Below are 10,113 nucleotides of genomic sequence, written 5' to 3'. Positions count from 1 at the left end.
GCTCTGAAGCCAACTTCTCCACAATCTGAAGGAGGTGGGAGGCTGCATCCAGGCTGATACCTGTCCAGCCTGCACCAGAACACCTCATTGCCAAATCCAGGTGCTGGCTCAGGAAGAACTCTCTGTCTGTGGAGCAACCCTGCCCTGCCCTGCCCTGCCCTGCCTGGAGGGCCCCGAGCAGAGAGGATCTTGTTCAGCCCTGGGACAAGATGAGCTGTCAGCACCAGGTCACTGTCCCAGCACACAGGGACAGGGAGAGCTGATGGACTGCTGATATTGTAGGGATTTCTGTGTGTCTTAGGTTAGAAATGGGGCTGTGTATTCTGTGCCGTTATTGCATTTGCATTTTTAATTTTCCTAGTAAAGAACTGTTATTCCTATTCCTATATCTTTGCCTGAGAGCCCCTGAATTTCAAAATTATAATAATTTGGAGGGAAGGGTTTTACATTCTTCATTTCCAGGAAGCTCCTGCCTTCCTTAGCAGACACCTGTCTTTTCAAACCAAAACAAAATTGTTGGGATTTCTGTTGGTACAATCAAGTCTCTTTTTTCCTAGGCAAAAGGATAAATCCTTACAAACCATGGATGTCTGGGATTCCGAGAAAGTTGCAGGAGTATCCAGCACATCTCCTGCCTTACTGTTTTATGCTGATGGCAATATTCACAAATAAAAGACAATCGAGGGAGGAGCAGAACATGTCATCTTCTACCGTGTGGGACTTTTATTTGTGAGACACACAAAAAATTAAGGACACTTCAGTTCTCCTGTCAAGTCTTCCTTGATTAAAACAAAGGAGGAGGGATTGTATTTCACCTCTCTAACACCTGTCTAACCCGCCCCCCCCAAAAGGGTTTGCTGCATCCCCAAGTTCCTCTCATTTGAGACTTCACACTTTTCTGTCTGCTGTTATTTCACATTTCATTATCTCAGTCTTTCCAGACAAAAATAGTCCCACTCTGGCAAATCACTGGATGTTTTTTCTCTGTTGCAAACAGATTGCTTCCCTGCCCCTCCTCAGCATCCAGCCCTGGCTGCAGCAATATCCTTTCATTAGATGGATCAGGAGCATCCTGCATCCTCCATATCAGTTTCTCCCCCAGATGCTGGGATTGATGTCATGGAAATTTCCATGTGTTCTGTTACCTGTCCTAACATAAAACACAGACACATGTGGGTGCATTCCTGGGCTGTTTGTCACCTCCTTTTTCCAAGCTGATGTGGAAGCTGTAGAGAAAAGACAAATGGTATTTGCCAGTTAGGTCTACTAATTACAGGACATGTTTTTGGGAGAAAAAAAAATTGTTTTCACTTGCAGTCTTTCCAATCTGTTTTGAATTAGGAGACACTTAGGATTAGAAAATGTTTTCTCATTAGAACAAATGTCACAGATTTAAAAATCTCTTCGTTTAAATTCCTCCTAATGTTCTTTGGCTTGAATGAGTGAGCTCTTAATGTCCATTTTAATTAAAGCATTTCTGTGGGATTTCTGCCTGGGCACCTATTGACAGCAGGTCTCAGGGAGGTGGATGTGCTCCAGCTAAGAATGGGAACTCCTGGATGGCAGCTGCATCAGAAACTCTCCTTTTGGGGCTTTTTAGGGAAAAGTGCTAAAGGACACACAGATTAAGATCTGCCTAAGAAACGATCCCACGCTTCCAGCGGGCAGAAATACCACACGGTTGGGGAGGCACTGGCTGGGTTTGCAAAGGGATTGATTTGAGTTTCCCAAGCCACTTTGAACTTTTCTCTTTTTGCTGCTGTTCTCCTGCCATCAGCACAGGCTCTGGCAGCCAGGCAGGGGCGCTGGGCTCAGGTGGAGCACCCTGTCCCTGCTGCCACACCCCTCCCCACATTTCTCCTCCCTGTTCAGGTGAAAGCTGGTTCTTCCCCCACTCCTCAGCAACTCCCATGGTGCTGGATCCATTTGTCAATGCACACCCATGGGAGCTGCCAGCGAGCAGGGCTTTGTCAGCTTTCCCAGGTAAGAAATCCTTTGGCACATCAGGTTTCACCAGGTAGGTGCCTGTCTAGTGGCACAGGAAGGCAGGAAATTGCTCTAAAATAAAAGCATTGTTGGAGTACAGCCACATTCCTCTCCTGGAGCATGGCAAAGGCAGTGGGAAGCATCCTGGTGGGGAATTGGATGATCCTGCTCCTCGGTGTTCTCTTCCATCTGGGACAGCCCCCACTTCTCCCTTTTCCCTGGAGCAGCCTGAGATGAGGAGCTGGTCCTGGCCTCTGCCTCACTTCCTGCCATCCCAGGGGGATCCAAGAGGAGGAGGATCTGGAGGCCAAGAGCCTTCAGATGGTGGGAGCAGCACGTGGACAGTTTCCCTACAGGCAGTGTAGGTGTTAAAAAAACCAACCACAGAGCCAGACCTCACTGATGGAAATCCCACAGCTGGGGAAAGGCAGGAACCTGCCTGGGCTCACCCCAGTGGTGCCTGGCTCCCTCCCTCCCTCCCTCCTCCAGTGACACATAAATCTGGAGACAGTTAATAATGAAAGGCTATTAAGATAAGATTTGGTCTTTATCGTTCTCATGCTTCCTTCATTTGTCAGGCACTTGAACCAAACAGAACAAAGTCGATCTGGGAAACGCTGCTGATACCCAGACAGTGGCAGATTTATTGGTGCTTGTGGCCAGCAGCAACAACCAAGGGACCAGGAGCTACCTGGGCAGGTGTGGCCCTGTGTGATCAGTGTCCCTGCTCCTCTCCTGGGGATACTCATTCAAAGCAGTCACCTTCACTTGGTAGCTCATAAACAATGTCACAGCTGGAGCTGGACAGCATTTCCAAAAGTACCTTGGCAGACAAAGTGTTGTTTTGAGGAAGAAACTAATAAAATTCTGGAATGTGTTGTGTTGTAAGAGACCAAAATATCAGCTCATTCCAAGCCCACCTTCCACTGTCCCAGGGTGCTCCAAGCCCTGTCCAACCCGGCCTTGGAAACTTTCAGGGATGCAGAAGCAGCCACAGTTCCCTGGACAACCTGTGCCATTGCTGCTTAACCACCACACTTCAGGCAAATTGGTTTATTTTTAATGATCTTTGGAAGTAATATTCTTCATTTGCTCCCCCTTCCCCAACACATTAATTGTTTTTCTGTCTTTTTTGAGAGAATCCTCTTTGTGCTGCTTCCCATTCAGGGCCTGTGAGCTGCTGCATATCCTGTAAGGTGGAAGAAGTGCTTAGCAGCAAATATTTGATTTCCTCAATGTAACAGTAAGAAAAATGTAAGAAAATAAGCATAGGTTTTATTTTCAGCATGTTTTCAGCTGCATGTAGTGTGAAAATCCTGAAAGAAAAGGCATCTGGATTACACAGGGCAGCAGGTACAGCCCCAAGGCTGCCAGAGCTCCAGGAGCATTTGGACTTTCATGTGGTTGTTTCTGAGACCCCTGTTGAAGGGAGGAAAGTGATGAATCTGACTACATGCTCTTAGAAGGCTAATTTATTATTTTATTATATTATATTAAAGAATACTAAACTAAAACTATACCAAACTATACTAAAGAATACAGACAGAAGCCTAAAAGATAATAATGAAAAACTCCTGACTCTCTCCTCAGAGAGTCTGACACAACTGGCCCATGGTTGGCCAATAAGTAAAAACAATTCACATGCAACCAATGAAACAATCACCTACCACATTCCAAAGCAGCAAAACACAGGAGAAGAAAATCAGATAATATTGTTTTCATTTTTCTCTGAGGCTTCTCAGCTTCCCAGGAAAAGACTCCTGGGCAAGGGATTTTTCCAGAAAATATGACAGTGACACTTTCAGGCATGGCGTGGGATTGTTGGGTGTCCTGGGCAAGCCCAGGAGTTGGACTGGATGATCCTGGGGGCTCCTTCCAGCTCAGGATTTCTGATCCATGATTCTGTGATTCCTCGGCAGGAGTTCCTGCGGGCAGGAGACTGAGGGGAGACGTGCAGCCCTTCCCAGGATGTCAGCGGTACGGATACCGCCACCTGCAAGGCACCTGCTTTTTGAGATCATGTTCACTGAGTTTTCCCTCCTTTAACATGAAGTGGATGAGCCCCAGCTTCCCCCTTCCAACATCCTTTTATTGCTTTTAGACTGACTTTGAGATGGGGTGGAAAAAGAAATCTGAGAGAGGTGAGTTCCAAGGTCAGCACTGCTCACCCAGCTCTGTCATCCCACTGAGCTCATAAATTGGTGTTAACACCTCCTGGAAAGAACAACAAATATAAAAGGAGAACCTGGCTCAGACTGGGAAGCAGAGCCATTAGTGGGGCAGCCACTGCAGAGCAGAGTCTGGCATGACAGCAAATCCAGCCCAACTCCAGTGCCTGCCCAGCCCAGGTGTGATCCCAGCCCCTGGCAGCATCCTGGTCATCTCCCAGGAGATGGAGCAAGCTGCCTTTTTAGGCAACTTATTTTTCTAAACATCACAAAGCACCTGGGTATTTCTTGCTCCTCTCCTATTAGATATCTGCTTTGGCAGAGTGCTCTTTTTTATTTTTTTTTTGTTTGTTTGTTCTTTAAACAGTTTCTTAGAATGGGGCTTTGTGGTGTGGAAAGCACAAATTAGTTCAGAGCCTTTCATTTGCACTCCCCACCCCTTCCACTTATGATTCCCTTCAGTGGGATTCACAAAATCTATTATTGCTGCTGTAGATTGGCCATGGTGTGACTTTGGAGCAAATTCTTTCTATGTTGACACTGTTGCTTCATTGTTATTCTTTCTGTATGAGTGAAACAAAATGAAAAATTCATTAAAAACAGAGAAAAAAAATGAGGAAAGAAACCCACTGGTATTTCTCTATCTCCCAGCACAAAGATCAAATGTGGAAGATTGAAAACAGGGTGATGGGAAGGGAAGGGCAAGAGATTTAAATGTCTGAAGAATCCAGCCACACACAGTGTCTAGGATAAACATGCCAATAAAAAGAATAAAAAGGACCTGTCATCTTCTCAGGGTGCCACTATCCAATTAGGAGCCAGAAAAGGGTCCCACAGGTGGACTCACTTTTTTTGGGATGTTTCAGCAGGCAGCAACCCCTCAGAGGAGCTCTGGGAGCTGCACCACAGCCCCAGGGAGCTCCCCAAGAAGGGGCTCTGCCCTCAGCCCTGCTCCCAGGGAATTAGAGGATAGAATATCCTGGGCTGGGAGGGACCCCCAGGATCACCCAGCCCAGCCCCAGCCCTGCCCAGACCCCCCAACAACCCCAGCCTGGGCACCCCTGGCAGCGCTGTCCCAGCGCTCCTGGAGCTCTGGCAGCCTCGGGGCCGTGCCCATTCCCTGGGGAGCCTGGGCAGTGCCAGCACCTCTGGGAAGGAACTTTTCCTGATCTCCCACCTGCTCCTCCCCTGGCACAGCTCCAGCCATTCCCTGTCACAGAGCAGAGATCCGAGCTGCCCTCGGGAGGAGCTGCAGCCCCTGATGAGGTCTGACCTCAGCCTTCCCTTCCCCAGCTGAACAAACCAAGTGACCTCAGCAATCCTCAGATGGCCTCTCCAGGCTCTCTCAGCCTGGCAGGACCCCACATTCTCCCCTTTCCAGTTGGGCTGGCACCCCCAGGCCCCACATGGCCCCAAGTCCCCACAGACAGCACCTCTAGTCTTGCTTGCTCTATTTTTCCAAGCAGGGAGGCAGAGGCAGGAAGTGGCAGGGAGGGGACAAACCGAGGGAATCTGAGGCATGGCCAGACTCTGTTGCCAGTGGGACTCCGAGAACATCCATCCCATGGATGCCCTGGTGGGCTCCCAGTGCCTCCTTCTCTGGTGACAGCACTCTGCCTGTGCACAGCCCCGTGCTGGCTTCTTCCAGGGCCTTCTGAATTTCCCAGTCTGCAGCCTCAAGGACACCCATTCAGGATTGGAGGGACAGATCCTCAGGGAAGGCACAGCCAGAGGAGCTGGGCCATGCTCTGGAGCTCCTCCTCACCAGTGGGACCTCAGCAAAATTGCTCTGTGCTTCAGCCTCAGAGCAGTGTGTGGCTGTTCAGGGCAGACCAAGGGACTTGGATCAGCAGATGCTCAGCTCTGCAGGCTGGAGGTCCCTGTTCACTTTTCCCTGGGATAAAAGGCTGATAAGGAGCATAAGTTCCAGTTCCTCACATGGAAGCCCACAGCACCCCAGTGCCTTGGTGCTGGGATGGGCTTTGGTGTGGTCTCCTACGTTCTCTGGCACATCAAATCAGCACCTCACAGTGCAGGTGGCTTTGTAAAGGCTGGATGAGCTCTGGGCTCCAGGGAGATTAGGGATGGGTTGGGCTCTACCTGAGTGCCAGTTACAAGGGGCAAGACCCCTCAGGGCTCTTTCCTGGGACATGCCCTAATAGCCATGGCAATGACCTGAGAAATGCACTCTCAAAATGAGATCCTCAGTGTCCCTTCCAATCTGAGCTCTCCTGGAATCTTGTAGCTCCGCAATCTTCTTCCCAAATCTGCTGCAGGTTTGCTCGGTTGCTGCAGCTTTTTTATTCTCCTGACAGACTCTCACAGAGATCAGGTCTTGATCTCCACAATCACCGCTACATTATTATCCATCTCGGGAGGGGGACACCCCCCCCCAAAATAATCGCCTAAATATTTTTTAAAAATAAAAATGACAAAACATTTCCCAGGATCTCTGCTGAGGAATGTCACAGGGGAAGAGAAACTCTTTTTGTGATCAAGAGACTGAACTTCAAAACACCCAAACTGCACATCTCCGTGGGGCACCTTTCTGCAGGGTTATTAATAAGAAATAATTGTTTTAAATGCAGAAAAGCCTGCGTACTTTCTATTCCCTTCCAAAAGCCCTGCATCACTTGTCCTTAATGAATAATGAAAGATGCTTTTGTATTGCTTCCCACCCATAGACTTTCAAGTGATTGTTAAGCAATAATAAATAGGACTCTAAAGAAATCAGGGCTTGATGAAAACTTAATTCTGGACTAATAAGAGAAGCACCTGCTGTTGCACAAGTTTATAGATGTTCCTGGGGCTTTGGTGGGTGGAGAATTTTGGTGAAAGCTCTGAATGTTCCAGCCCTGGGAAAATATCACTAAATGATTCTGAAATGTTGTTGTGTAGCTCCAAGGGAATTAGAATTTGGAAGGAAACCAGGTCATGCCATGGCCAGAACAGGCACCTTGATGCCCTGATCACAGCCCTGCTGTGATGCCCTCTGTGATCTCACTCTGAGCCGGGATTTATCATGGAAAGCCAAACCCAAAGAGGAGATTGTTCTCCAAGGAGAGAGGGAGAGCAACATCCCATGTGAGACTGGAGATTTGGATTTCATGGGAAAACAGTGCATTCCACGAGGAAGCTGACGTGGCTTTCAGCCCTGCCAAGGGAAAGCACATGGTGCAGGTGAAAAACTGAAGCTTGGAAGGGATATCATGGAATAATGGCATGGGTTGGGTTGGAAGAGACCTTAAAGGCCGTCTCATCCCACCCCTGCCATGGCCGGGAACACCTTCCACCATCCCACGTTGCTCCAAGCTCCCTCCAACCTGGCCTTAGACATTTCCAGAGACCCAAAGGCAGCCAAAGCTGCTCTGGGCACCCTGTGCCAGGGCCTGCCCACCCTCAGATGGGAGAATTTCTTCCTGATATCCAATCTAATCCCTGCCCTGTGTCAGCCATGAGTTGCCCAAGAAAAATTAAGCTGAAAAAGCCAGTTAATTGCTCTCTTTTGGGTTGGTAGGTACTGAGTTCTTGCCTCCAGCTCACAGCCAGAGACATCTTGATGTTGACAGGAGTTCGCCTTACTGAGGGTCCTTTACCCAGTCTTCAGAGGTATCTTCTGAGCACCTCAACACTCCCACCAGTCCCATCAGCAATCAGCACTGTGTTGGGTAGTTTTGTCTAACTGATCACTTAAATACCACTATAATTCTGTTGGGATCAGTGGGGAAAACTTATGGGGGCTTTGCCTTGATTGTCAATCATTTGTACTGTTGCACTATCCCAGGCATGTACCAGGAATAAATTTCTTGACTGAAAGGGTTGTCCAGCCCCGGCACAGCTGCCCAGGGGGATTTAAAAGCTGTGAGGATATGGCACTTGGGGACATAGGTTAGTGGTGAGCTTGGCATCGCTGGGATAAGGGCTGGACTTGATGGTGATTCTGTGATTTATGCCTCTGTGATGGCTCGCTCCTGCTGGTGAGCTCTTGCCCTTCCCTAACACGATGCTGAGAGCAGCTGCATGAAATTATTTGCATTGATGTCACCCGAACCCCGCTGCCGTGAGCTGGGAGCACAGAGCGGGAGCTGTGGAACCCGTGTGCCACCTCCAAGCGATGCTGCTCCTGCACAGCTCCGCGTCTGCCCGTCCCTCTAGCGCCGGGGCTCTCCGCCTGGGCTTCCCACGCCTTTAGACAGCGGCGAGATGCCGGACGTCAATTTCGGTCAGGAAACATCATTTTCCCAAGAGAACCGCTTTCTTCCCGGTGAGTGCCAGCAGCAGGCGGACACAGAATGGAGCAGCCGAGCTGAGCATCGCGCTGTTACCGAGAGCCCCTGGGGAAGAGCGGCCGGGCTGGAGCTCCGCGCTGGATCCGCGGCTCCGCTGCGCGTTCGGCGGGGACACCGCGGGTGCGAACTTCGGCTGCGGCTCCGGTGAACCGGGTGTAGGCAAAGAGCGAGCGGTGCCGCTGCGAGCGCTGGGAGCGGCTGCTCCGCAGCTCCCGGGCCGCGCTGCGGGGCCGACACCGCCGATACCGAGAGCCCCGAGCGGAGCCGAGCCCCGCCAGAGCCGCCCCGCCGCTCCCTCACGGGGACCCGCGCCCGGAGCAGCCCCGCGCGCCCGGCCCCGCCCGCGCCCGCCCCGCTCTGGACTCTTCCACCGCTCGGGCAGCGGAGCGAGAGGGAGCGGGCGGAGCGGGGCGAGCGGCGCTGCCCCGGGCCGAGCGCCGGCGGCGCTGCCCTGTCCGACACAGCTCCGTGAGGCCGGATCGGTACAGGCCGCGCCGCAGCAGCAGCGAGAGCGGGCGGCGGGCGGAGGGGTGGGCTCTCCGCGGTGCGTGGGTCCCCCCCGGCTTGGAGCCGTGGTACGGTCGGCGGGAAGGAGCCGCGGCGCGGGGCGGTGCGCGGCACTGAGCCGGCGGCTCCCGCGGGCGAGGCGGGACGGGCCGGGCCCTCCGTCCGCACGGCGCCGACCTGCCCGGCACCGACCTGCCCGGCACCGACCTGCCCGGCACCGACCTGCCCGGCACCGACCTGCCCGGCACCGACCTGCCCGGTGAGTGCTGCCGCCCCTTCCCCCGGCTGCTGCGGGGGGCCGCTCCCGCCAGCTGGAGCGTGCGGTCCGTGCTGACAGCGCGGGTCCCCCTGCCAGTGGCACAGTGACTTAGTGCTGCTTTATTATTATTTTTTTTCCTTTTCAGTCTTCACTTTTCCCATCGGTTTTCTTGTGTGTGGTTAGGTTTTTCCGACCCTGATGCACGTTTTCCCCGTTTAACGGGATGGGGAAGTGCCGCGCCTGGAAGCGGCTGCCGGGTGGGTCCGACCCCGCCGGGGTGGCGATGGCTCCGGGGCTGAGCCCTCCGCGGGTCCCGGGCGCTTGGGAGGGATGTCCGCGGTGTGTCCGCACCGTCGCGGGCTACTTTGTGCCTCCTGCAGACCGCAGATACTCGGCCGCTCTGCCAGTGGGGCCTCGGGCGGCCGGGAGCGGCTTCGTAGCGAGAAAACAAGCGGAATATCGAGCCCGAGCCGCGCCGCTCCCCGCGGGTCCGTGCGGAGCCCTGCGGGCTCCAGCGCACGGTGCCGGAACCGCCGGAGCTCCTCTGTCGCGATTATGTCGGGGCTGCTGGTGTCTGTCGGGAGTTGTATTTGGGAACAGGCTCCCTAGGGAAGTGGTGGAGTCTCCATCCTTGGGAATGTTAAAAATGAGCAGATGTGACACTCGGCCCTATGGTTTTAGTGGGCGTAGGGGGACTCGGTCAGAGGTTGGAACCTGATTTTTGAGGTCTTTTTCAACCTTAATGATTCTGTTGATTTGAGGTGGTGTATGAAAGTCCGGGTCTTGCTCCAGAGCAGCTTTGGTGAGTGTGAAAGAGTCAGATCTGGCCGTGCCTTTGGAGGGGTGTCCGGCGGCTGATTCCCTTTAGGCAGCCCAGGCGGCTGAGACACAAACTGCCGGCATG

At 52.4% G+C, this 10,113-nt stretch overlaps 1 protein-coding gene across 1 annotated transcript in view; it reads left to right on the top strand.

The window, feature by feature from the left end:
• Positions 1 to 8,852: 8,852 nt before the first annotated feature.
• RALY (RALY heterogeneous nuclear ribonucleoprotein) overlaps positions 8,853 to 10,113 on the top strand; it is a 122,701-nt gene continuing 121,440 nt past the window's right edge. The window contains exon 1 of the mRNA XM_041478716.1: positions 8,853 to 9,194. The gene's annotated coding sequence lies outside the window, so the exon portion shown is untranslated. The remainder of the gene's footprint in view (positions 9,195 to 10,113) is intronic.

This window comes from Pyrgilauda ruficollis, unplaced genomic scaffold (assembly GCF_017590135.1).
Source record: "Pyrgilauda ruficollis isolate IOZ18807 unplaced genomic scaffold, ASM1759013v1 scaffold46, whole genome shotgun sequence".
Lineage (NCBI taxonomy): Eukaryota > Metazoa > Chordata > Aves > Passeriformes > Passeridae > Pyrgilauda > Pyrgilauda ruficollis.
Note: the sequence above shows the minus strand (reverse complement) of the source record. Positions and strands in the feature narration are given on the sequence as shown.